The sequence below is a fragment of the Megascapheus bottae genome, chromosome 17 (assembly GCF_031878675.1).
Source record: "Megascapheus bottae isolate mThoBot1 chromosome 17, mThoBot2.hap1, whole genome shotgun sequence".
NCBI classification, from domain to species: Eukaryota; Metazoa; Chordata; class Mammalia; order Rodentia; family Geomyidae; genus Megascapheus; species Megascapheus bottae.
In genome coordinates, this window is record NC_143525.1 from 10,065,090 (window position 1) to 10,092,401 (window position 27,312).

Consider the following 27,312-nt stretch of genomic DNA (forward strand, 5'->3'; position numbering starts at 1 on the left):
GCCCAAATTGTCATCGATTGTGTCCAAGTAATCAAACCTGTTTATTAAAAAAAAATCCTAAGAGTGCCAAGAGTTTGGCCTAGTGGTGCTTACCTAGCATGCATGAAGACCTGGGATCAGTTCCTTGGTACCACATACATAGAGAAGGCTGCAAGTGGTACTGTGGCTCAAGTAGTAGAGCTCTAGCTTTGAGAATGCCCCAGGACAGTGCTCAGGCCCCAGGTCAAGCCAAGGGACTGGGAAAAACATTCTCAGAATAACAAAGCTTGGGCCTACAGAATGGGAGAAAATCTCCACTAACCATACAACAGACAAAGGCCTCATATCTAAAATATATCAACAGCTCAAAAAATTGAATCACTCCAAAACTAATCTCCAATGAAACAACCATCCCATTAAAAGATGGGCCAAAGACTTAAAGAGAGTCTTCTCTGAAGAAGAAATAAGAATGGTCTATAGACACATGAAGAAATGCTCGACATCTCTGGCCAGAAAAGAAATGCAAATCAAAACAACTCTAAGATTCCATCTCACTCCAGTTAGAATGGCCAGGATCAAGAAATCTAATAACAACAGATGCTGGAGGGGATGTGGCCAGGAGGAATCACTACTACACTGTTGGTGGGAGTGCAAACTCGTTCAACCACTATGGAAAGCAGTATGGCAATTCCTCAAAAGACTAAACATAGAACTCCCCTGTGACCCAGCAGCATTTACCCAATGGTCCAGAAACAAGGACATACTAAATCCACTAGCACAATGATGTTCACTGCAGCACTATTTACCATAGCAAAGATAGGGAACCAACCCAGATGCTCTTCGGTTGATGAGAGGATCAACAAGATGTGGCATTTATACAAAATGGAATTCTATGCTGCAGTCAGAAAGAATGACATTGCCCCATTTGTAAGGAAATGGAAAGACTTAGAAAAAAATCATATTAAGTGAAGTAAGCCAGACTCAAAGGAACATAGGCTCAATGGTTTCCCTCATTTGTCATAATCAATAGAAACCTTGGGCTCTCCTAGCAGAGGTTTACAATAGAACAAAATGTAGATTCATAAAGCCATATAGAATGATGCTAAATGAAAGGACCTCCAGGATATAGATTGTTGTCCTTAAGTTACTACGTTATCTCTCATCTCTTTTGCTGTCCCTTGGTTATCTCATATTGTTACAGTATTTCTCCTGGTTATCTGATATATTGTATATATGCATATTTGGTTATTTGAAGTCAGATAGGAAAGGGAGGAAAACAAGATGAGGGGCTGGGGTGGGGGAAGGGAAATGGGGACCAAGACATGAGAAAGGGTATCAATGTATGTGAAGTAATCCACCGTCTATCAGGCGAATTATTATTATTAATTATAATAAAAATATATGGATAAAAGACTAACAAAGCTTGGGAGAGCTTCCAGGTAGGCAGAATCATCCCTCCTATCTACAGGGATAAGACCCCTAACAGATACCCAAAAGTGTGGCCTGATTCTGATACACTATGTTGTGTCCTACAGAACTATAATAAAAGTTCAGTATTATAATAGGCACAGTAACAAAGGCATAATAACTAACAATGAATGAGAACAACTGTAATGCTATTCTGTATTTAGAGAGTCACATAGATGTTGTATTTATCTACTATCTTTCTCTCTCAAAATATCTCAGTGTTTTGCCATCTTATTGTATTGCTCTCTCCATTCTTCCAGTGTTTATGTTAAATTGATACACACCTTCCTGTTTCTCTTTGGTAAATGAATTGTCAGTATTATCACACTTGAGCCTTGTGTATATTAAAAGGTTAATTGAACACAAGTCTTGCAAGTCTCTGACAGTTTATCTGATTGCCGTAAAGTCTACAAAGTAACAGGCAGCTAGAGAGACACACGAAAGGTAGATACAACCAGACAAAGAGATGATACATGTCCCAGGGAAAGGAGGGACCAAAATGGGAGCTACTCATAACCATACTATTAAAAATGATGAACAATTTAAAAACAAATTATTTCTGGAAACATCAATTTCATGTTTTGGAGAATGAGATGGACCACAGAAAATGGAAACTACATAAAGTTAAACTTTAGATGATGTATATATTATATATATGATATGCAAGCATATATTATATAAGCATATACACATATACACATATATTTATAATGTATAACATAACAATATATATTAATATAATATTTTATAGCATTATATAATATATACTATATGTAATATGTAATAAGTTATTAAAATAATAATATATAACAATGTATGCTGTAACACATTATATATATATATGCTTAGAAAGATTGGGCATCTGAGAGAGCTCAGAAGGTCTATACCCTACCTCTCCCTATTTTTCCCATGGCTTGGCCTATGTTGTTTGTAGTTATAATAAAGTAGCAGTAAGTAAAGCACTTTCCTGAATTCTGTATCTTGATCTAGTAAATTTTTGAGCTGAGGAAGAGGAGAAGAGATTGTAAAAAAAAATAAGATAAGATATAATATTAAAAAAAAAACAGGTTTATAGTCCTCAGGGGAAGAAGCACAAGTAGTCTGAGGAAAGCAATCTCTCTCTACTTCAGATGTATGAGAAGACTCCCTCCTCCTTGCCTTTGACCTCTGCATCAAAGAGAGAGTAGAGAGAAAGAGGCTCACCAGCTAACAACCAACCTGGCTTGTCCTCCAAAAGGGAAGCATCTTTCAGATGTGTTGGTCAAATGATTATGTGAAATATCCACCGTGTGGGAAAGCAATAAGACGACTGAGTCACTACCGTAACTGCCCACATTCTTGGCTTTGGGACAAAGAAAAATTATGCCTGGCATGTTAGGGCCAAGGTTCACTGGGGCTCATTGATGCTTATGGGCATGCCTTTGCCTTGATGCTGGCATTGGCTCCCTGATCTTAACCACACCATTCACATACCAGTGTCAGCGTCTCACAGAACATAACCGCACGAGGCCTCCATCTTTCTTGCTTGAGACAAGCACTGGCAGGTCAAGTAAACATGGTTGGAGTGTTTATGCAAGGAGAGGAAGATGCAGGGGCTTGACGGGTCTCATTCACAGTCATCTTACTATGACAAGTATATACTATGATGTATGACTATATAACTATGACATATGACTCAGGCCAGGAGTTTGCCTAGTGGTATTGTGCTTGTCTAGCATGCACAAAGACCCAGGTTCGATTCCTTGGTACCACATACATAGAAAAATGCTGGAAGTGGTGCTGAGGCTCAAGTGGTAGAGCTCTAGCCTTGAGAAAGACCAACGGCAATGCTCAGGTCCTGAGCTCAAGCCCATGACTGGCAAAAAAAAATAATAATAATAATTACTATGATAGATGACATAACCACAAATCAGAGTCCTGAGTCCCCTCCCCCCTCAGGGAGGGGCTGTAATCCTCTAGAAACACCACACATTCTGTGGCCTGGGGGCCCTGACACTGCTCCCCAGCTCTTTCTCCCAGGGATTTATCTATCCCTGCTTCCATAACAGGGGCCCCTCATCTCACATACACAGTGGTTTCTTCTGCACGTAAGCTTCAGCTTCTGCCATAAGGCCAGGTGGCAGGGCAGTAAAAATACATATTTGTTTTGAATGTTTCTTAGATTTACTATTGGTATCAGGTCTAATCCTATTGGGATTTAATATTTAAATGCCCGGGTTAATATGGCTTTCTTAGAATTAGTATTGCTAATTATTGTAACAGAATACTTAACCATGGGCTTCTTATGAAATAAAAGGGAGATTGATTTTGCTCACTGGTTTTGCAGTCTTCAGTTTGACCGAGAAGCTATGTGGATTTGGGCCCTGGGTGGGGATGCTCAAGGCAATAGTGGGACCATGGGTGGCACAGCAAGGCGTCACCTTTCAAGCCAGAAAGCCAAGCCCAAGCATGTGTGAGGGGGTGGGGGAGTCTCCCAGGACACGCCCCCAATGACCTAAAGACCTCCCACAAGACTACAGAACACCTAACACAGCTTCCCTGGGAACCAAGCCTTTGCACACAGACTTTTTGCAGGCTACACCCAAATTGCCTCTGCACCAGGGCCACATTTTACTTAAAGCTTAGTGGTCACAGGAAGGGGTTCCATCAACGGCTGTGTTTTTCCTCCTTCTTTCATGCTTTCTACCCTTTCTTCCTCCTTTTCTTCTCCTTTCCCCACCACTGCCTTCTTTCCTCCATGTGCCTTTCTTCCCATGGAGATCATTTTCTACCCCAAACAAGACTCAATGAAATAATAACATAGAGAATGATGTGAATATTGTTCTGTAGTTTATCTTCTTCTCATTTTTCTTTTTTTTACTGCTGGCACCAGTGGCTCAATGCCTGTAATCCTAGCTATTCAGGAGGTTGAGACCTGAGGATGGCCATTTGAAGCCAATCAACCCAGGCAGGAAAGTTCATGAAACTTGTATCTCCAATTAAACACCAGAAAACTTGAAATTGTGGCTCAAAGTGGTAGCCCACTGTGGCCTTAAGCAAAAAAGCCCAGGGACAGAACCCAGGCCCTGAGTTCAATCCTCATCACTTAAAACAAAAAAAGATATTTGTTTATTAAAAATAACACAATGGGGGGCCAGGAGTGTGGCCTAGTGGTAGAGTACTCACCTAGCATGCATGAAGCCCAGGGTTTAATTCCTCAGTAGTACTACACAGAAAAGGCCAGAAGTAGTGCTGTGGTTCGTGTGATAGAGTGCTAGCCTTGAGAAAGCCCAAGGACCGTGCCCAGTCCCTGAGTGCAAGTCCCAGGATTGGCAAAAATAAAATAAAATAACATAAACCATGTATTTAAAGAAAAAATATCAATGTGTGAGAAGTAATACACCTACTACTTGGGAAATGTAACTGAAACCCCTTTATACATTACCTCAACAATAAAATATTTTTTAAAAAAACAATAAAAAATAACAAAATAATTACCTATAGGAGAAGGAATCAATAAGGCAGAGGGCATGAGACTTATTAGAACATGCTTTGTAGATCTCAATTTAAAAACATTTTACATATAAATAGTTTACATAATTGCATAGCCAAATTAAAAATATCTTCCCTACACATCAGAAGTATAACGGCATAAGTCAACCTCACCATGTATATTTGGTGCCGAGGCACTCACTAAGCAATTCTGTTAAGTGACTTTAAAAGACAGTCCTTTGAGTTGAGTGTTCATTGCTTATGGCTGTAATCCTAGTTACTCAGAGATCCAAGGATTGTGGTTCAAAACAGCCTATGTAGGAAAGTCTGTGAGACTCTTATCTCCAATTAACCACCAGACAACCAGAAGGGGAACTGTGGCTCAAAGTGGTAGAATGCTAGCCTTAATTAAGCAAAAGTCTCAGAGACAGCTGAGACTCAGGCTCTGAGTTCAAGCCCCAGGACTGGCACAAAAATTTTAAAAGAAAAGTCATTTGATTATCTATAGTTCATATTATGCTCGTTTCATAGTTGTGACCATACTGCCATGACCTGTAAGATATTAACATCAGGAAAAAGTGTGAAATCTGCAAGTGAAAAATTACTTGAAAATAAAAAAGATTTTTAAAAACAACAATGAAAATAGTGATTTGATTATTAACTAGAGGACAAACTTTAGGACCTATAGAAAATGAAATATAAAGTATAAATTCAAAGAAATAAAATAATAAACTAATTGGGAAAATCTTTGAGGAATCTTAACATTGGTGGAACTTTTGAATTGTCACATTAAGACTGCTTTAATGAAGGATACAGAAGGTGCATGATTTTTGTTGATGTCATTAGAAATTACAAGTATTTGTATAGTTGAAATTATATGCTGATGGAGGATTGGTAAGTTTTTTTAAATTCAAATAAGAAGTGTGATTCTAAATGCAGGATATATTTTTTAACTCAGTGAATACTTATTTCCTAACACTGTTCAGTATAAAGAGCCAGAAATAATGATAAATCTATTAATTATGAGCACCTCAATTGAAGACCCTAAAGCAAGACAACTATTAAAAACTATCTGGACATACTAGTGGCTCATTCCTGCAATCCTAACTAGTCAGGAGGCTGAGATCAGAGAATTTGAAGCCAACCCACAGGTGGAAAATCCTGGAAGAATCTTGTTCTCTAATTAACCAGCAAAAAGCCAGAAGTGACGGCGTGACTCAAATGGTAAATCACCAGCCTTAAACCAGAAAGCCAAGGAGAGCATAAGACCCTGAATTCAAGCCCCACTACACACACACACACACACACACACACACACACACACATACACACACACACACACATACACACACACACACACACACACACACACACACACATACACACACACACACTATCTACCCAGGTATGTCACAAGGACTCAACCTGTGTTTTCACTCCCCGTGACTCATAAAGGGATAATTTAATACAAATAACGATAATAATTCCTGGGATATTTTTGAAACATGTGAAGTATGTTTCAAATTCACTAGCTCAAAACACCTGCCCAACCCATGAAAACAATGGAAAAAAAATGGCCTTATTGGAAACTCCTTTAAAGGATGCTAGAAAAAAAACTAATTATTTAAAAAAAAACAAGTTTAAATTGTTTAATGGAAGGTTGACAGAATTCAAGATTTGTTTTACCTTTTCTAAACAAAATAGTGACCCACGGTTGGCAAAGGGACTTTTAAAAATAGACATTGTAGTTCATAAGTGAAGAATGTGTAACGAATTTTGAATGTCCCCATTTATGCTCCCTAATAACTTAAAGGGGACCATCGAGGGTCAGTAAACACTGTCAAAAACCAGAGACAAGTGTTTTAGACAATGTAGGTTGTGACTTCTCTATAACAGCTGTCCTCTGAAGCTAATGTACAAAACGTTGCCAAGGCTAATACTCAAACCAATGTGTATAACTGTAGCCTACCAAGACTGTATTTATTAAAAAAAAAAAAGCCAGTCAATCATACTGGCTTCTTAGGTTTGCCAGCCCTTGATCTAGCTAATAATTATCAATAGATGCTAATGTAGGCTAATTAACTAATTGATGGATTCATTAAAAGAGGGCATTCTGTACTTCCTAATGGAAGCATGGATTAGTTCCTGGGAGGCAGACTTGGGAATGAAACAATGAAAATGGAGTCTGACCAACCCTCATCTCAATGATAACTTTATAAATTAGAAATCTCAATGATGACTTTCTGGAAATTCAGGTGATAGCCTATGTTGGAGCATTAAGTTTATGTCCCAGATACTAAAGATGATCTCGCCCCACCCCCAGTATCACAACATAGAAAGAGATAGAAAGTGTAGTGAGTATAGGCAGAAAGGGCTGACTGCATGGAGTGGCCTAGATGAATAGAAACACACTTGCCTGGTCCACAAGAGCTAGAACGCTTAGGAGACGGCAGGAATCCATTCACGAGGTGGTGTTCTCAGGCCTTAATTGCTTCTTCCTAGGCCTCTTCTTTTCATGATCACAAAAACTCAATACTTCAGTATAGGGTCCAGACTTCTACAAAAAGAATCTTTGTAAGGCACCTTCAGACCATGTCCAAACCAAAGCCATATCCAACACCATGGCATAAAGAGTGATATAAGCTGTGTATGATAACTAGGGGTTCCAGCATATACCAGTAAGGATAAATAACAGAAGGATATTGCTATTCTTTTTTCTATATTTATTTATTTTTGTCGATCATGAGGCTTGAACTCTGGTCTAGGCACTGTTCCTGAGTTTTTTTGCTCAAGTCTAGCACTCTACCACTTTGAGCCACCGTGCTACTTCTGGTTTTCTGGTGGTTAATTGAATATAAGAGTCTCACAGACTTTCCTGCTCATGCTGATTTTGAACCCTGATCCTCAGATCTAAGTCACCTAAGTAGCTAGGATTACAGGTGTGAGCTATCAGTGCCTAGCAGATGAAAGGATAATTTACAGATCTGAAAATAACAGCCAGTTTAAATAGAAGTTAAAAGAATTTCCCTCAAAGCTTTCAATCCTTAACCAACATTTATGTGGAGTATGTCAATGAACCTAGCTCTACTCTTGATCGTGCCTTTCCCAAGGTTCTTCCATTACAGGTGTTGTTCGCACAAAGCAATCAGTAACAAAAGTCTATTCAGTTCCTCTAGAAAAGAAAAAAGAAGCACCTCCAAGAAACAGAGAGGATGTAATCACAGAACCCTAGACCCTTCCATTGACATCCCAACATTTGTTCTCATACTTTGTTTAATACAGTTCATTAAGAGCCTGTTCCAAAAGGTAGCTCTATTGCTAGATAACATTTTTAACATTCTCTGCCAACAAATGAGAAACCAGTGTTGTGACTAGTGGTTGGTAAACTGGTTACTAAACGATTACTTTCTCTTTAGCTTTATTTTCTCACAAAACAATCATTTCCCTGTAGGCTGCACCATTACCTGTTTTTTTTTATGTTTTGTAGGATGCACAGTTCAGAGGGCTATTCACTACTTGGTGTAAAAATGTCTGCTAATATACACATTTTCTGCTATTTGAATTTATTTCTCACTAAAGCAATATAAAGCATCTCATTTACCTATGCATCTTAGTCAGTGGTAAGCTAGAATATCCATGGTCCTTCCCAAGCTTGCAACAATTTTTTTTCAGTCCTCTTGGGCAGCACTCAATCACTGTCTTGGCAATGGAAATAAATCTGCTAATTACTTCACTTCGTCAAATCTGCCTGAGCTGTACTCCTAAACAGTAAAAGGTCTTAAGACATTCAACTCTTAGAGATCGTCATCTAAAGGCTTTCCCCATGTTTCCTCCTCAGCCTCATTAGAAAACTGGAAATCTGTGATCACTTCCAGCCCCAACTGGACTAGATAAAAGCCTGAATATGAGGCTTGCTAAGAAATAAAAGACCAGGAGGAGACCTATATAGATGTGAGCTGTACATGCTTCACTTGTTTCAGGAAAAATAAAACCATAAAGCATCCTTTAGCTCTGACGAAAATGGGAGCTCCCATTTTCCCTGGCTAGAACAGATGGCTGAATTTCCATCCGTCTCCAATTTTATTATGAGATGTGTCCCTTTTCACAAATTGCACACAAATCAAGCTTTTGCTGATTGTTTGAGTTTCTAGTCATGTATGCTGTTACATTTCCCCCACCGACCTGGGGCCCTGTCACCTCACTACTTGTGTGACCACCAGTCTTTAGTTTCACACTTGCCATACTATAGCAGAATATGGCCTTGATGGAAGTATAAGGATATGGCTTTGACAGGAAGCATGGAACACAAATCAGACAATTACAAAATAGATGCCTCACTATTGAGTCTTCCGCACTGATGCTGGGGTCCTGGGGCCTCTAACTAAGACCCTGTGGTCTTATCAGCCATCCTCTGATGTAAACTTGATCCCTAAGGCCAGGTCCTGGGGTATTAGGTGCAGGGTAGAACTTGACAAAGGGAAGGAAATAGGAACTACAACACCAGGGGACCCCAGCAACTGTTCTCCAATCACCCACTTGTGAAGGGCATGTTCACATCTTACTGTGCCACAAACTCAAGTGAAAGTGCATGTTCCTGTGTTCAGGATAAATAGCAGTGAAAAGAGATTCCTTCCATGACTCTATCAAAGGCTCAGTGCAGACGAGCCAGGGGTGACCAACCAAGCAATTTAAATCTTTGAATAAAAAACCTAGCAATCCTCCCTGATTAAGGGAAGATGCATTCTCAGCACACACACACACACACACACACACACTTTTTCCCATACACAACTGGGTCTCATCAAAGTTTAATTTCCAAATTGAGCATGGTAAGTGACAATCACAGACAATGGAATGGAAACAATTATTAGAACAATATATGATCATGAGCATCTGTGAATAGGGTCTCCCTCTGCTGATGATTAGGTAGCAAATAAATAGAAGGGCAGTGGCATGCACCATGCAGACCGAGGGTGAACAGTCTCATCCCAGGTGAGATAAGACAGTACAGTGTAAAACTGCATCCCACCCAAATTGAAGTCTGGTAGATAGTTTATTTCCAGATTCCTCTCCTTAGGATTTGAGGCCAGCGGCAACAACCGCTGAGGAAGGCCAAACTGTGGATGAGGATTGGCACTGTGTCCTCAGACAGGAGGTACCCGACCCCTCCCTCAATCCAAATGCCTCTTTCTCCCCTCCTCAGCCAGTGTTTGCCTGGGTCCTGATGTCACTTGACCTTCTTTCTAGGCTCCAAGTCACCCTCCTAAGGACGTAAGAAAGCCGGTCATAAGAAAAGTCCAAGTGGCCCAGTTAGGAGAAAGAAATCCCAAATGGTCAAAGCAAAAACCATTTCACTCACGGGGCTTGCCCTTGCATCTGGAATGAGCTACCCTGAATCTCCATTTTCTCAAGAGCTCTGCATGAGACTCAGATTCAATATTCTTCAAAAAAAATGAGCTAATTTCTAATTTCTCTCAATGTGCTTTCCGCTCAGTGTTTTATTTGTCTGCTGTCTTCACTGTTTCTTTGTTTCTTTTTCCAGCTGAACTGAGCATTGAACTCAAGGCCTCACTCTGACTGTGCAGGCACTCAGTACTCTAGCCATTCCTTCAGCCCCTTTTTGCCTTGGAGAGCCTCAAGAAAAGATCTTGCTTTTATGATGGGGTCAGTCTGGACTTTAATCTATCTACTAGCTTCTCCATGTACCTGGGGTTGCCTATCTATTATGTTTTTCTGGTAACTGAGAGAGCAAGGATATGTCACTGTATTCCAATACAGATTGAGATGGGATCTCCCCAATTTTTCTCTTCTGGCTATCCTTGAGTTGCAGGCCCCAGTTTCCACTGCACCTACTTTTTGGTTTGGATGGAGTCTCACAAACTTTTGTACTCTACTTGGCTTCTCAAGGTAATCCTAGAAACTCTACTTCCCAAGCAGCTAGGATGATAAATTTTAATCTCAAGAGTGTGTGATAGTGCATCAGAGAGGGCTGGTGGATAAAATGAGGACATACTGGTCTAAGAGTCATGACCCTGGGGTTTGTGACTCTTTCACACACCGACCTTGCACAAAAACCCTGTGCCACTTGGAATCATAAAGAAAATGAGGGAATTGTGTTGGATGAGCTTCAAAGACCTTTCCGGCTCTCTCCTCCAGTGGTTCCATGTTTCTGCATATAAGGGGAACATATTTTGTTAGTGAAGACCATTGTGTCTGAAGACAATTAATGTTCCATGACCCCGGTCTGGAATTTATTCCGTGTACAGATCGTGAAAAGCTTCAGCCGGATTTATGCTATTTTTTTTCATCCCAAGACTTTCGACAAAAAAAAAGTAATTGCCTGCAAGACTTTAAACAATTTATTCAGTATGTCTCAGAAAGCCTTGGAATTCAAGATCTTCCACAAAGTTAAGGTGAAAGTCTTTGAAATGGGGACTAATGTGGCCCAATCAAAGACCAACAGCAACAAAGGAGGAGATGTAGGTAGAGTGAGTGTGCTGATGGCTGCGGTGGCCAAGTGATAGCTTTCTTTGGTGGGATTTCTCCAGAGAGAATGTGCAAAGAGAAATCTGAAGAGCCAGCAGGTAGCTGCCCATCATATCTCCCACATGGCAGCCAGCTCAGCCTGACAACAGAGACCACCAATCCTTTGCTCCGCATCTGCACACTGATTCCCTGAGAAAGCTCAGTGAAACTTACAAAGCCCTAAAAGGACAGAATAAGAGCCAAGACTATGGTTGGATATAGTTTGTCTCCCCACCACCCCCCTCAAAAAAAAAAGTATGTGTTGGGAACTTGTTTTTCAGTGTGGTGGTGTTAAGATGGAGGGTCCTTTAAGAGGTGGAGCCTAACCTAATGGGAGGTAATTAGGTCATTGGAGTATCAACCTCAGAAGGGATTCATGCTGACCACTGAGAGTGAGTTACTTCCCAAGAAAATGGGCTGTTATATCAGAGTGAACTGGACCCCAAAATCTTTCTGGCTTATTTCCTTCTTGTCTTTGCTCCCATTTCAGTGCTGTTTGCCAGGTTGTGATGCAGTCAAAAGAACTCAACAGAATTCAGTGCAAGCTCTTGAACCTCCTTATCTGTGAGCTAAATAACCTCTTTTGGTATCATGTTAGGAAATAGACAGAGAGAGCTGGGAACCTTGATGCCATGATGAGGACAGAGTATGCTCATGATCAGCATCGTATTAGAGTCACACGCATGCTCACACGCTCACCTCTCCCCACCGTTCACCCATGAGTGTGATGGGATGCTGGTTTCCCAAGGACACAATTCTCCCTACTGTAGAGAGAGGAAGATCCAGAGTGACTGGGATCCTCCAGTGTAACCGATGTCACGTCTTCCTTCTCTTTTATGTTACTGCTGGTCCTGGGGCTTACACGCCGGGCCTGAGCACTGTCGCTGAATGTGCTCAAGGCTAGTGCTCTACCCCTTTGAGCCACAGCGCCACTCCCAACTTGTTCTGTGACTAATTGGAGATAAGAGTCTCATGCCCAGGTTGGCTTTGAACCGTGATCTCAGCCTCCTGAGAAGCTCTTTTCTTCCTACCCAGGCTAAACAGAAAAGCTCCATCCATACAAGAGATGGGTACCATCTCTGCCATGCCTTAGTGATCACATGGGACAGAGACGAAGGAAGGGAGAAAACACCAAGGATAGATTCTAAATTTCCAGTTGGCATGTCTGATTTAAACTGTGATCAGTTGAATGCATGAATGAAGAACTTGCAGGTCTCAATGGCTAATTGTGGTTAACACCGTGAGACCATAGCCTTCTCTATAAAGTTTATACATTCATAAGAGTAGCCGTCTCGAATCTCCCAGAGTGTAGCACAGTGCATTCTCGGTGACACAGATGCTGCACCCATGGATCTGGAGCCTTGCTGTGGAAGGAAATGGAGTGTAGTGGGCAAGGATGCAGGGTTGCCCACAAAACGGGGTTACTGGGGATAGAGCTGGGCCTGGTGCTTCAAGCCTGTAACCCTAACTACTCAAGAAGCTAAGATCTCTGAGGGTCATGATTTGAAGCCAGTGGGGAAGGCAAACTCAAGAGACTTTTATCTCCAAATAACTAGCAATAGCTGGGGATAATGAAGTGAACAGCTCTATCTCAAGACTTTGCACTGCACTGTGGAACTGAAACCACTTTAAGGAATCAACAAAGGCACATCCAGGATTGTTTCAACCCCCAGCATGTACTGAGACATACAAAGGAAATAATGTACTAGAGAAAGGATAAAAGAGGGAGTTGCCCTCCAGAGCACGAATGGCTCACTTAGGAGTTATAACCCCAATAAATTAAAGTCATCCTTTCCTGTCGATGGGAGATTAGTTGCTTACTGTGGATACCTAAACCTATGGATATTTTATTTCCTTATGTAAAATTGTGTTGTATTTTACATAATCATCATACATCCTCCTTTCTACTTTGAGTCATTTCTAGATTGTCCAGACTACTGTAAGACATAGTAAGCACTGTGTAAATAGTTGCCATACTATATTGTTTAAAAACAAGTACAAGAGGCAACCTTCAAAGTAATTTTGAGCCACACTCAGTTGAATCCATGGATGAAGAAGCTGCATGAACAGAGGAACTTATAGGCCCATCTGCAAAAGCAGGTTAGTGTACAGTGCTCCTTAACTGGTATAACGAAGTGTCAATAACACAAGATGAACTGAGGCAATTCAAGTGGGAACTAAAGCATCATAACGGGCCAGTCTGCTCCAGTCCTGTGCTAGCACAGCCCCAGGCCAGCCTGGCAGTGAGCAGTTGAGAGCCCACATCCAGATGGACCATCTGAATCCCAGCAGGTTGCTGCTCCACTGAAACCACGAGACACCATCATCGCTGTGGTCTGAAGACACTGAATCTTGGAGTGATTTGTTATGTGGCAACAAGTAGCTAGAAAACTATTTCTTTTGCATAAAAAGAGCCCTCCATGCCATTATTTTTCTTGGAAAGAAGATAATCTCCTCCCAAAAGGTTTGTGTTCCAATGGAGCCTGTTTTGAACATACAGTATAGGGCTAAGAGTGTAGAGATTGGGTACTTGTCTCTCATACCTGAGAAACTGAGTTCCATCCCTAGCCCCACAAGAAACAAAATGTAAAATTAGGAATAAAAGTATAGAGTATGCTAGCACAACTATGTTCACTGCAGCATTATTCACCATAGCTAAAATATGGGCAACACAAATGCCCCTCAGTAGATGAATGGATCAATAAGATGTGGTATATATACACAATGGAATTCTAGGCTTCCATAAGAAAGAATGACATCACCCATTCGTAAGAAAATGGAAAGACTTGGAGAAAAAAACGTATTGAGCTATACCCAAAGAAACACAGGCTCCACGATTTCCCTCTTCTGTAATAATTAGTATATGTCTAGTGTAGTCCTAGCAGAGATCCCAACAGCTCAGTACATATGACCATATAAGATGATGCTAAGCGAAATGAACATCAAGATATGGAAACAAGAGGTTTTTTTCTTTGTTTCTGTTCTTGTTTTTAATATACTGTGTGAAGTTATTTCTTTTTTCTTTTGTTCACCCCCCCCCACTTTGGTTTATCTGCTGTTGTTGCTATTTTTGTTTTTGTTTCTTATTATACTGTGTGAAGTTCTTTCCCTTCGTTTCTTTCTCCCCCCACAACGCTGTGTCTAACATGTATGTTTATCTGATTTAGAGAAGGAAAGGGGAATAGCAAAATGGAGAGACAACAAACAAAGGATGAACCAATTAATACAACCAGCAAATGAACTTTACAACTTGCAGGGGAGGAGAGTTAGCTGTGGGGGGCGGGAGGGTGGTGGAAGGAGGAAGGACCCTAGAAGAAAACAAGGGAGCAGGTAACAATGTCTGACAAGAAATGTACTTTGTACCTTACTTATGTAACTGTAATCCTTCTGACATCACCCTTGTAAATAAATTAAATACATTTATATGAATATGAACATATATTTATATGATTTATATTATAAGGGAATATCAAAAGGAGAAAGGAGTTTGATTTTGAGAAAAGTTTTATTCCCTAATAAAAGAGATACTTAGGTAGGAAACCAGCCCAAGGAAGAAAAGTCTGTTAGACTCTTACCTCTGTTATCACTGGAAACCAGAAGTGGTGCTGTGACTCAAAGTGATAGTGTGCTAGACTTAAGCAAAGGAGCTCAGGGACAGTGCCTGGGTCCTGAGTTCAAGCCTCATAACCAACAAGACAGAGAGAGAGAGAGACAGACAGACAGACAGACAGACAGACAGAGAGACAAAGAGAGAGAGAGAAACTTATCCAAGGAGAAGCCCTCTCTTTTTCTTGCCTTGAATATTGTCACATAAGAAGTCCAAGCTTGGGAATGCCACATCAGCTTAGGACCCCAAGATGACAACACAGACTCATTGGAAAGGACACACATTCACGCGCGCGTGCGCGTGCGCCCTCACACACGCACACACACACACACACAGAGAGAAATGCACATTACTAAATCCTAAGCAACTCTGAAATCCTATTGCCTACACAAAGTTTCTTCTTTGGGTATTGCAGCCAAAAACTATCCATCACTGACATACAATGTTGACTAGAAATGAATGTCACTGTGAACAAAACCATTTGCCTCTCACTCCTGGACTCCTCCTCTAACTACTGGGCTTGATGAGGTCTTTAGTTACCTTGCCATAGAGCACACACTGAATGGAAGCCTCGTGGCTGAGCACTGCCAATTTGCAAAGCCATGAGGAACAGCTTTGTTAAGTGGGTTCATTTAAGGAGAGGGAAGACAGATGGGGAACCATAGCCCTTGCTGGAAGGCCTGACGGCAAGAGACCATGTCCATATGCTGCTAGGGGAGGGGGGAGCAGAGGCTGCCCTAGGGGCACCAATGCTTCGTGTGCAGTGTGGCAGGGGCATATGGAAGCTGTGAGGAGGTGTTTCATGTGGTCCCTGGATGAAGGGTGCACAGCTTTTCATGCAGGGAACATGCCGGATTCGCCCATGGTGCTTCGAAGGCACTGTGCAGTACCCACCAGAGGAACAGGGAGGAGTCCCAAGAACATGAAATAGAAAGAACACAAGGACGAGAATGATGAATGTGTGGCTCTAATTGGTGAAAGACGGATGTAGGATGTCTGATTCCAATCCACTGAAAGGGTGGGAGGCATGTGGCCCGCAGCCCCAGAGCCTGCATTGACTGCGTACTCCACTGAACATGTCTGGTCACGTGGATTGCTTTGAAGCTGGGATTCCACAGGAAGAGATGGATGACTTTGGAGCGCTAATCTATCAGCCAATGAAAAGATGTTAGTCAAGGAGGAAGGGGTAGGGAAAGCAAACTAGATTTTTTTTTTTAAATTAAAAAGAAAGAGGGGGTGGAGTTCTGTTTGATGTTCTCCTGCATCCTGACATTTTCCCCACCCTCAGTGTTCTCTGTGGCAAACAAAAACAGGTTCTGGGAAACCATCCTGGGGGAAGCAGATGTCACTTCCAGCATGGAGCTAGGGTTCGCATCCTGTGAGATCCACTTGCCCTTCTTTATTGGGAGATACTGTGATTTCTGAGTCTACATTGTCTGAAAGGCCTAGAAATAGAAGATCTCTGATAAAACTAGAACTCCACATCACATACCAGTAAAAGTATATGCAGACATAACTAAAGAAAGACCTCGTGTTTTTTTTTTTCTTAACCCCTTCATTCCATTATATATTGGGTTTCTCTGCAGCACTTTTGACATACAGCCTAAGAACTGGTGTGGTATAAATGCTAGATCAAAGATGTGCCATCAACTTCTTACCACAGAGATAAAGAGAATTCTATGGAATTCTATGGGGTTAGTAGAACACCAGCCTTGAACAATAAAGCCAAGAGTGTGAGGCTATGAGTTCAAGTCCAAATTGTATGTTTGGTAACACACACACACACACACACAAACACACACACACATACACAATGACACACAAGAGCCCTTAAAGAGGGACAGGAATCTGGTATCCAAAGAGGACAAAGAAACAAAGACAAGTTTTCTGCTTCTCTCTCCCCTAGGGTACAACTCCAAGGCCTGGGCAGGCAGTGTAAAGGAAATGGCCCTAGAAATAGGAAGTGTTTAGTCTTTTAGGGCACAGCCTAGGAGACAGACCAGATACCATGGTCTCCTGGAGAGACCATACGCCCTGCCAGTAGCTGATTGGTGGGAGCAAAGAAGAGACTGAGATGAGTGCAGGCCAAGAGAGAGCCAGAGGTAGCACTTGCTGTGCCACTTCGGAGCCATGTATGTAGCCTGAGAACATCATCTGTGAGCCAGAGAGTTCTGGAAGGACACGGCCTTGCAGGTAGCAGCAAGTAGAAGGCTGGATACCTGTTAGGGGTCTGATTGCCTTGGCACAAGGTGGCCACCTGAAGAAGCTGAGGAAAGGAAGAGCCCAAACCAAAGAACAGAGAGAGGAGAAACAGGGAGCTGAACAGAACCCATGGTTTTGAGAGAATTTGAAGTATGCCCAAGTCAGCTCAGACAGAAGACTGTGTAAGAAGAATCAGGAATGGAGATGGTTATGCTGGCATTTCTGAAGGAAGGTGATTCATGGCAAATATCTCAAAAAAAAGAAAGAAAAAAAGATGCCCAGTCCCTGTAGGGTCACTAGAGATCTGGAAAGCTCGACTTTTTGGTAGGTAGCTTATATCCCTGGATGGGACAAAAGAAGAAAGGCAACTACTGGACCCTCCATTGGTGGGGACAGAGGAAGGCTGCCTTGCTCTATCTGCATGACTAAGCAAATTACCTGATGCTGGTAATTCACAGAGAAGAAAGATTTCTAAAATTTATTTTTCTGGTGATACTGGGGGTTGAGTTTAGAGCCTCATACTTATTAGGTCAGCCCTCTACTATTTGAGCCATGCGTCTAGATAATTCACTTTTAGTTTGTTTTTAGTGAAAGAGGGTCTCATGCTTTGGCCCTGAAATTATGATCCAGATTGTAGGATTAACATTTCCAAGCCTGACCATTTTATATTACTAGTGGTGTAAAGATGAGTCATCTTTTGTTGTTGTTCTTTGCAAATGAGTAACTACTTTAATATATATTTGTATTAAGTCACTAGTAGTATTTGCAATATAAATTAAATTGCTTACATTCTTTAAAAGAGAATTTTTTTTCAGAGAACAACTAATAGACTGCATGAGTATTTAACTTGCAGCCTTTTAAGAAGGTAAGTCTTATGGCCTGCATTCAGGCATATTCAAGTCATCTCTCACCAACTCCACCATGTCCTAGAAGAAACACTGAATGATAGAGCTGAAGTCATGTACTGAATACTCCAGTGGAGGTGGTAGTGTATTAGCATTGAGCAGAAAAAGCCAAGCAAGAATGCAAGGCCCTGCTCAAGCCTCAGTATCAGAATCAAAATTAAAATAATAATAATAATAATAATAATTCAGGTAGATTCAGATCATCTGGCTCCAGATCCTACCCTGGGCTCTTTATCTAGGACCTTGGGAAGGATACTTTGCCCTGAACACTGCCCAGGAACTCATTGGGGGCCAACAGCTACCACTGTGTCTTGGCAACTGAATTCTCTTGCTCTTCTACAGTGATCTGAAATTGTCCACTAGTAATTTTCCCACCAAACTGGAGGTGGGATTGGGGCATGGGACAGGGAGTGGAGAGGGCATGTGAATCTCACATTTCATTTGGTCAGACCTGAAAGCGGTCATGTCTTTATTTAAATAAAAGAATAACAGAATTAATGAACAGAGGATGGCCTTCTTAAGAACGGGATGTGAGCGATATGTGCAGAGTTCCCTGGCACACAGGAAGGGATGGCTTTCTTTGGAAGGTTCCAGTAATTACAAAAGGCTGTGTTAATTTCAGGCTCCCTTAGAAACATCAGGGGGTCTGCTATATGGGGAAAGGGTGGGAAATTAGAAGAAAAGACAGACTTTGGAGGAGGGCAGAGGAGGTGGAAGAAATGAGCTTACCTAGGGGCAGACGGAAAGGGGGGATGTCACAAGACAATGAAGTAATTTGTCAAGAGGGTGGAGTTCACTGAGGTGGGTGATATCTTTCTCTCTCAGAGGAAATAATCTGTGTATCCCTGGGGGTACAAACTGAGGATGAAGTTGTTTGTAAAAAATGACACACTGATTTTTTTAGAAATATGTAAAGCACCCTGCCCTGCCAGCATACAACTAAAACAGGCTGACTTTGCTCAAAGTGTGTTATATTCATTGATGGAAAAATCCCATTGTGCCATTAATGTATGCTGACAAAATAAGAAGGATGAAGAGAATAGACTTTAAAAGGAAAGCAGGGGTTTTATATAAGGAGAATGGACTAAACAAACAGGTAGCATGTGTTTCTATCTTGACAGCGTGGTGAAACATGGAGTCAGCGGGGCAAACTTTTAATCTGCAGACTTGTTCTGATCAATTACAACAGTAGAAATAATCAAACCAGTCATTAGCCATTTGAGGTACTCATTAGTTTACTGTCCAATTGGGTTAGCTGTTCATTAATCGAGTTCACTGTTCCGAACCCTCCAAATAAATAACTGAATAGACACCCCCATCGCCTACACTTCATTTTTCAGCTCTATTAGGGATGGGAGTCGAACACTAATCCCAGAGCTACAAAAACAAAGATAGAAGAGGAATATTTGGTAAAGATGATCATACCCAACCAGATTGGAATGTCACATGCTCAGCCTTAATTGTTATCATTAGCCCATAAAACTAATTTCAAGGTTAGAACCATCCATTAGGCTGAGAAATAAGTTATCTAATGAGCCCTTACTTGTGCAAAAGAGAAAAGTGCCTGGAGCAGTCTGGACTGTCTGGGTTTTGTGAGTGGGGGAGTCTTGATCCGGCAAAATGTTGTAACTCAACATCTTCTGTAATCTGTGCAGCTGGTCTTGGCTAGAGGCTGTGGATACTGATAGGATAGGAAACAAATGAAAAGTCAACTATTTAGGCATTAACTATATTAATGTAAGAGGCAGCTTTGAAAAGACACTTTTGCTGGGCTCAGTGAATCAACTAAAAGTCCCTTGACTCTGCATCTGTGCCCTTTGATCTGTGCTGTTTTCTGCTGCCGCCAATATACAATATATCTAGAGCTCCAGGAGGAAAGAGAAGATTCATTGGTCATGGAAGGCAAACTGACCCTCAAACAGACAATGCCTGCTTCTTACCACCTTAAAGAAATCAGCCCTAAAACAACCCAGGAGATCACCTTGCCCTCTGTTCTGGTGATAAAATGTTAACAATTCTCCATAATTCTTCCAGAAACAAAGATGGAACTCAATGTCAACCAGGTCCTACACTCACTGTTCAAACTGTTCCTGGCTATGGTATAAAGGCCACATACACTTGCATTTTGGCTAACCCGAAACCATCTTCTCTTCGATATATGCATGGATCTCCTATGACTCTTCTAGAACTGACCCTCTAATGTTGGGGAAGTAAGTGGATAGATTTTTAGACAATAGTCAACAACTTCTGACTCCATCATAGCATGTTTAAGGAAGCTGAAGATTAAGATTATTTTCAAGGCTGGTGCTCGAGTTCAATGGTAGAGTGCCTTCCTAGCATGTGTAAAGCCTTGGGAATATTCCCCAGACCCATAAACAAATAAAAATAAAATATTGGTTATCTTAAAGAATGTCTCATCTAGAAGTTTTAGTCTGTATAAAATAAGTAATAAGGATTTCTAAGGCTGATACTGTATGAAGTTCCCCAGCCAGGCTGTCACAGGTAAACGTCTCCACCCCAGCTCTCATTCCTAGTTCACTCTGCTGCCTAAATTTACTAAAGTCTAAAGGAGAATTTTTGTTTATTGTAATAGGTCAATTTGATTGGGTTTATTGGATAGTTACTTGTATGTAAATTTCAGAGAACTATTTGCTGGGAGTTTTCATTAATAGTTAAGACATTATTCATGTGCTCAACAAGCTTATTTCTCCTCTTAAATTTTAGGTTCTAGATGCTAATTTAATAAACACTAAAGGCTTTCCAATAGCGATCAATTAATTAGTATATAGGATATTGAGACTATTCTAGAAAGGAGGTTAAATGAACTTATAATAGTGATTCCAAATTCAAACATTAGGAAGTGTCATGAAATGATATGAAGGAGAACATCATGAAAGTTGGGGACAGATAGAAAAGTTTCTCCTAGGGTGAAAGGGAAGGCACCGGTATAAGAGATGATATTTGAACAGAAGAGAAGGACATAGGGACAATCAATGAGAGGAGAGACTCTCAGTTGTTTGAGAAGTGGAAAGTTGAAGAACAAAGCGCGGAAGGAACATTCCTGATCCAACATCCAAAATGCTCCAAAGTTCAAAAAATGCTGATGATATTTAAAAAAATTGAAAGTTGGGAATCTTTCATATTTCAATGCTTTTTAACATGAACGATGCCCAACTGATCAGTTATTTGCAAACATCCTCCAAATCATAAAATCCTCTGAAACAAATCTGACTCCAGGCATTATAGATAAGGTCCCGATTGAAACCAGGTACTGTTTTGTGATGAGTGAGTGTTCTACAGGCAGGAATCGGTAAATGCAGTAACTCTGGCAACTACACTGTGACAACCCCACCATACATACTGCTAACACTTCCCCAGAAACTCTACTACGTGCTTTCTTCCATGGAATACCACCCCGGACTCCCCAGCCCTCAATCGTCCTTTTCTTAAATTAACTTCAGGATTGTTATGAACCTTAATTTAAATAGCATCTCACAGAACTCGCTTAAGTGATTTAGTTGTGGAAATACTGAGATTTTCCCCTTCTTTCTTGTTTTCTTTCTTTCCTCCCTTCCTCCTTTCCTTCCTTTCTTCCTTCCCTCCTTCCCCCTTTTTGTTTCTTTCACCAAAATTATTTGTATTTAAGAAAAGAAGAACAGAAACCCCCCTCAGCCCACTGAGAGCTGCTAACGTGTGATCTCTTCCTTGGAGGGGCTGGGAGGGGTGGGGAGGGGTCCTCACAGAGAACCTGGCCCTGCATATGTTCTAGAACATGTCTGAAATCAATGGCTGAGCTCATCAGGGTCATCAATCAGGAGCCACAGCATCCTTTCTTTCTCCAGCACCAGCCTTCTTAGTCATAGATGGGAGAAGGAAGTCCTCACACTCTGGCATCTGAGTTTTTCCCCAGCATTGTTCTCCCTCATGCTACCTAGTTGATTCTAGTTTCTAGACAGAGGCCTCCATAACAACACAACAGCAAGAGAATTTATTTCATACAATTATTGTGCTTTTATACTGAAATCTGCTGAAGACTGGCCAGGGAAGATGTAATGGTGATACTTGGTGAGAGAATTTAGCAAGGCCTCTGTCCAGAGTCTTCTCTGTATCCTTGTATCCTTGGAGATAAGAACTTTCCTTCCCTTCAGATGTAGGGTAGTCAATGAGAGTCTTCTTGACTCAATTCTTGAGAAAATGAACAAATGATCCCTAGAGAAAGGTGAGAAGTACAGCATCCTATTGCTTAAAGAATAGTGTAAAGTAGTATAGTCTGAAACCCATTAGCTTCTTTCTTCCAGGCTTGTTTCCTTTTCCTTTAAATTTTTTTAATTGTTATTATAAAGGTGATATACAGAGGAGTCCAGTTGCGTAAGTTCCGTAGTGAGTACATTTCTTGTCAAACATTGTTACCCCCTCCATTGTTTTTCTCCCACTGTTTCTCCCCAACATTGTAAAGTTCATTTCCATGCTAGTGTCTTGTGAGTATTGTTGTTGCACTGGTTTACCCTTTTCTACTCTAGTCCATGCTGCTGGAATTCTTTCAAGGCTCATCAAGAAAGGAACAGCTCTAATAATGGGTATGCTGTTATCCTGAGTCCTTGGGACTGAATGTACTTTCCTTGTGTTGACTTGCATCCTGAGTGGTCCCAGCCATCCTCTTTAGTATGCCTTCAATTCTGTAGCTACAACACAGCCTAGGGAGATCTACTGCTTGGATACACATGTCATTTGGTTTTTGATTACAGTTGTAAATCCCTGAAATAATCAAACTACAAGGAGAAAAATGTTGGGGGCGGGGGGCCCCAGAGTGGATGGATTGTCACTATTGTTTTGGGACCAAGGCAAAACCTTTCACCCCATGGCCAGAGAACAAAAGGAAGAACAAGGAGAGGAGTCAAAGTTCCCACCATCCCCTTGAAAGGCACACAGCCAATAACCTAATCTCCTCCCATATAGTTCCACCACCTCCCAACAACACCATACCCCAGAACCTTAACCATTAACATACAGAACAAAGGACAAGTATCCAAGGCACAGCCATGTGACTACTGCAACTTTCATCTCTAGATGTTATTTGTTCCTTGACCTTAGTATTTCTCCTGGGAGTAAACCAAGATTATTTCCACTTTGGAAGGGAAATGAGAAAAGTGGGTGCTTTCATTTAAAGACAAACACAAAGAATAGCTGCTGGGTATCTTGCTAACCTGCTTGTTCTCTGCAAATGTGGACAAATTAAAGGATTCTGTCAAAGAGCTTCTCTCTCTGATGGCCTAGTCTAACCACATCATGTAGCTTGACTTCTTTAATTGTTGATTTCCTAATAGATTTCCAGCCCAAGACGGAATCTAATAGGGAGAAAAATGTTAAAATCTTAGGAGGTTCAAAGCACAAAATTTCCATCTAACTATATAGGCCACAAGGAAGCTATAGAGAAAACGAGTTGGGATTTTATCTCTTAGGCCATATCTGTGCTATGCTCCCAACATTGCAGACATATATTGAGATTTGTATATCTAGCTCCTTTCATTTCCTGGTTTTATAATACACATAAACATCTAAAATATTACCTGATTCATGTTAGTGGGTAGTAAATGTTAGCTAGTAGGGCATTTTTCACTGCTATTTAGCTGGGGAAGCAAGGCAAGAAGATTAAGGAACAGCCCTTCTATGTGTTTACAATAGAGTTCTCCTGGGAGAACTCAATTATGTGCCCAGATAAATCAAGCAGAGATGAGCAAATAGCTGTTTGGTGATATTGAGATCTGAACTCAGAGCCCTGCACTTTGCCAGACAAGTGTCATATCTTTTAAACCATACTTCAGCTTGAGTGTGTGTTTTCCTCACCAAAAAGCATGTTTGGTCCCCAATCAGGAGTGTGTGGATGTGGAGGGGAAGCCTACTAGAAAGAGTTTGAGTTATTGGGCCACTACCCTCAGGAGTATACTGATGTTTTTCTCACAGGAATGGTTTGCAGTGATAGACCTTGGATCCTGTTTATTCTTCCCAAGTCACTCACTTGCCTTTATGATTTTCTTCCATGTAGGATATGGCATACAATCTGCAGAAGATGCAGCCCCAAAATCATGTGCCAAAATAAACTACCTAGCCTCTGGCATTCTGTTATGGCAGCACATTCTGTTATGCAGACTTTCCATGATTGTGTTTTCAAGATCCTTATACTCAGAAAGCAAAGTGGAGTAGGCTCCTCTCCCTGGAGTTGGCAGGCACAGCTCCTTTCCAAAGTGGAAAGCCTTCCACCACACACACACACACACACACACACACACACACACACACACACACACACACACACACAGAGTGGTTACTAAGGAGAATGGGACATCAACTAGAAAAATTCAATGCTGGCATTTAAAGCTTTTTATGTCTAAGTCTCTCTTGTGAACTCCTGACCCAGTGGCTTTGGAAAGAAACTTCAAAAGTCTATTTTTTGATCTGCTAAGGTGTGGAAGTGCCTAATTAAATAATGTGAACAACATATCATGATCTAATTTTCAGTGTGCTGGGTATACCTGAGGTTATCTGTCCTACACCTGCATTTTGCAGGAGAGTTAGTCACTGGACTGTATTTAAGACTGCTGCTGTTCCCTTGTCTCCATTCTTTCCCTGCCCCTTATAAAAGCAAAGAAATACAATAGAGTCCCAGAGACAGACAAGCTCTGCTTAGTGGGAATAAGTCATTGAAAATTATCTGTCCAGACACTGTATGGTTTCAAGAAAAAAAAACAAACAAAACCACCTCTATTGTCCTAGAACTCATGAAGGTCACAAATTTAAGGCCAGTTTGTGTTATAGAGCAAGTTTCTAGTCATCCTGGGCTATTATAGTGAAACTCTGCCAGCAAACAAAGCAAAAAGAAAACCCATGAATCCAGTGACAATGTACTAAATGTGCCATGCCATACCAACTTCTTTATTTGCCTTTTCTTATTTGTAGTAATAACCTTCACAGGAGCTGGAGGTAGATCCATTCATCTTTTCTACTGTACAGCTCTAGGGACACCTAGTTGCTGAGCTTTCCAGGGTAGACCAGTTGTCCTAGACTATGATGCATCCACTATTCTTTAGGAGAGAATTTCCTTTAATATGTCTTGATATTATATAGGACCTGCCATGGGAGTCAGGCAGAAGTTTCATCTCCCATTTAACTGATGAGATTTCCAGCTTGAAGCCAATGTTCCCTGAAATTCCAGTGAGAGCAAATGGAATATACTCAGGGGGAATGATGGACACATGTGCTGATTATTGTTGGGCTGTGTTGACATTTTGCCACTGTCAGATTATAAAGCTGCTGCATTTCTTGCCATGTCCTGGAGCATTTTTAGCTCAGTTCACAATTTCTTTAAAACCTAAGACCTTTTTTTTCTGCTGCCCTTAAATCATACTATCCATAACCCTTTCCCTTTGGACTCAAGTTTTTCTCTCCCCCTTGACTGCTGCTACTCTGAGATAAGACTGCACATTTTCCCTGCCATTCCCCAATCCTACATTATCATAAGAAAGTGCCAGGCATCTATGAGCCCACAGCCCCTGATTTGTGCTCAAAGTTCGGATTATCTTTTCTGTTCTAAATCCCTTCAAACAGCCAACCTGATCAAAGAGAATCATATCCACCAGATAAAATTCGAATCTAGCTCCATGCAACGACAGGCAAGATTTTGTTTTTAATCTCCAAACTGTTTCAACCTCCTCATTTTGTCAGGAATTGTTCTTTAGTTACAGCACAAGGCATGCTGAGCCATCCTTATTGTCCTTCTTGTATCTTTCCCACTGGGGTCTGTGTGGGGAGCCATTTATGGAGTTTGCTCATGGGGAAGGAATCATTGTCCGCTAGTAATTAATTCCCTGCATGCAGCATATGACAAAGGCTAGCTCAGCCCAGAGCAAGAAAGAGGAGAAGCATTGCAGCACATAGATCAGCCTCACTTGACTACCAGTTGCTAACTTTGACAGTATAAACAGGAGGAAGTCAAGTTGGAAACACAATGTCTTCATTGCTGGAGGTCATCTTAGGGACTCTATTAAACTTAAAACCCTCCAAATCTAATCATTCAGTTCATTCACTCAGCAAATATTGGGTGTGTGATGTGCAAGGCTCTGCTGAGCTCAAGAAGGATGGCAAAAAGCCAGCGAGTGGCTTAATATCTGGGAAGAAAAGAAATATCTGGGTCATTATATTAAAATGTAGCAGAGATTTTTCTAGTGCAATCTGACCCTAATGAACCCAGTAATGCCCTTCTTCCACTTCACATGGAAAATTCCTAATGAACTGATCCCTGATCCTTAAAGACTAGGATAGGCCAGTGACATGGGTACAGATCATTCCTGAAACTACGCAAGCATTGTATCCACTGCTGGAAACTGAGGGGATATCTGCAAAACACAAAACAGGTAATGTCACCACACTTGAATGAAAATGTGTTAAGATGAATGAGGACTGGAATCCTCCCTTGGCAAAATAAAGGCTAAATAAAGCACAGGAAGTTCCAAATTTCCAGGCAGTATTCTGAGATCCAGGTGTGCTGAGGTCTACCCAAGCATCTTGGCTATCAAATCCTGATGGCAGAGTAAGAAAAGACAGGAATAAAGTCTGGGACATGCTACTGGGAAATATAGTAGCAAGGTATTTGAGAAGTCAGCCAAAGCCAGAAATTCACGTCCATTTTCTCTCCAAACTTCTTTTCTTTTCTGCTTTACCATGGTACTGGGGAATGAGCTCAGGGCCTTATTCTCTTGCTTAGCTTTCCTCCCTCAAGACTGGTTTATATCACTTGAGCCACACCTCCACTTTCAGCATTTTACTAAGTGGAGATAATAGTCTCTCAATTTCTTTTCCTAGCTGGATTTGAACCACAATCCTCAGACCTCAGCCTCCTCAGTAGCTAGTATTCTAGACATGAACGACTAGCACCCAGCTCCTTAATATTCTTGCAAGCCCCAAAACAGTCATGAAAGTCCCCTCTCTGAATTTTTCCTGTAGTTTTACCCTGAGGCAGATCTCAAGATCTTTATCGATAGTGCTCTACCTATCTCTACAACTTACAGAAAAGTAACAATAAAACAAACAATAAAACAAACTTTTGAGTGAAACTTCTTCAGCCACTTATTATTGCTAGTTCATTCCCATTTCTGTCCAATC

At 41.1% G+C, this 27,312-nt stretch overlaps 1 long non-coding RNA gene across 2 annotated transcripts in view; it reads right to left on the reverse strand.

Moving 5' to 3' along the window:
* The window catches only part of LOC150050948 (uncharacterized), a 7,516-nt gene extending 4,507 nt beyond the window's left edge, over window positions 1–3,009 (reverse strand). For both annotated transcript variants that reach the window (XR_016538402.1, XR_016538403.1), the window contains exon 1: window positions 2,920–3,009. This is a non-coding gene — a long non-coding RNA (uncharacterized LOC150050948). The remainder of the gene's footprint in view (window positions 1–2,919) is intronic.
* Window positions 3,010–27,312: the final 24,303 nt, after the last annotated feature.